This window comes from Ochotona princeps, chromosome 18 (assembly GCF_030435755.1).
Source record: "Ochotona princeps isolate mOchPri1 chromosome 18, mOchPri1.hap1, whole genome shotgun sequence".
Lineage (NCBI taxonomy): Eukaryota > Metazoa > Chordata > Mammalia > Lagomorpha > Ochotonidae > Ochotona > Ochotona princeps.
The window spans coordinates 49,319,434-49,320,820 of NC_080849.1; the positions used below are offsets into that span (position 1 = coordinate 49,319,434).

The 1,387-nt window shown below is 53.9% G+C and overlaps 1 pseudogene; it reads right to left on the bottom strand.

Moving 5' to 3' along the window:
- Positions 1-289: 289 nt before the first annotated feature.
- On the bottom strand, positions 290-918 carry LOC101522453 (armadillo repeat-containing protein 7-like; annotated as a pseudogene).
- Positions 919-1,387: the final 469 nt, after the last annotated feature.

Genomic DNA, 1,387 nt, shown 5'->3' on the forward strand with positions numbered 1-1,387 from the left:
CCACCTGGTACAGGGGCCCAGCGTGGAGAGCTGAAGGGGAAGGGTCGTTTCACAGCTCCCAGGGATTCAGATTCCTTTACCCACAGAGCTCATTTCTGTTCCTGAGTAAATGGGCATTCGTGAAGGGACCAGCCCCTGATTGTTCCAGTGCAGGCAGCTCTTCGTCTCATGCCCAGCTGGCATCTGGGCGTCAGCAGTAGGGTGATGATGCCAGCCCCATGGGTCTCCCAGTCTGGCTTCCTCATCTTGTGCCTTTCATCAGAGAATAAATAACTGTCCTGCCAGAAGAACTCGCTGTTGACAGGCGGAAGCAGCACAAGCCTGGCAGTGTATGTGCAGGGTTGCTGGGCTCTGCCCACTTCCTGTGCCCACCCAGGACTGTGATGAGTGGGTCAGGGATGCTGTGGGGGCTCGGTCCTCGGCAGCGGGATGCCCAGGGCAGAGTGCCCCTGCCGGCTGTGTGTCTCAGCCACTTGGCTTGGGGAGCAGAGGTCTTCCAGGAAGATGTGAGCCAGGTTCCAGAGCCTCGTGTTGGCCGAGAGAGAAAAGCGCAGCATGCACTGGACGATGGGCATGGCGGTGAGCTTCGGGGTGGGCGCTGGGGCCCAGCGAGCCCAGGTACATGAGCGTGGTTACGGCGGACATCAGTGTCTCCTCATTGGTGCTGGCCAGGCAGTTGGTGATGAGCGGGACGCCTCCTGCCTGCAGGATGTGCTCCTTGTTGGCCCTGTCCACACACAGGTTGCAGAGGCCTCCGATGGCGAACTCCACCAGCGTCTCATTCTCCTCCGACAGCGAGTCGAGGAACAGGTCCATGGCCTGCAGCTGTCGCAGGTACTCGCAGTTGCCAGGGTCGTAGGTGAAGTTGGCCAGGTTGGCCAGCACTTGCTCCTTGGTGTCTTGGCTCACAGTGTCCATCATCAGTGTTATTTTGAAGGAAGGCAGATTTTTGGGACAGATCATTGCTTGAATAATTTGGAAATGCAGACAGGCATGAGTCATGGGAGTTGGTATTAACTATAATATTTCGACGCTCCTTCAGAAATTGTGTCTCTGCTTCTGAGGTTGCTGCCAAGAAGTTCAATGTACTTTGTGTTTATTAGGAGAATATTGTGGAAGACAGGATGCAGCTTATTTTGGAAAGTCAGCGTCATGTTATTTTTTATGCTATAGGAAAAGAAGCCTTATAGAAATCTAGAACAAGGTTGCATCTTGGGTTGGCTTAGTACTAACCTCTGCTTGTGTATGGGATTTCGGGGGGGAGCTGATTTTGTACTTTTGTAAAGCCACGGGTAGGCACAGGACTATTGAGGAAAAGACTGAGCCTTCACGTTGTGATGTACTGTGCTAACTCCTCTGGCTAGACCCTGTGTGTATCCAGTGTGGT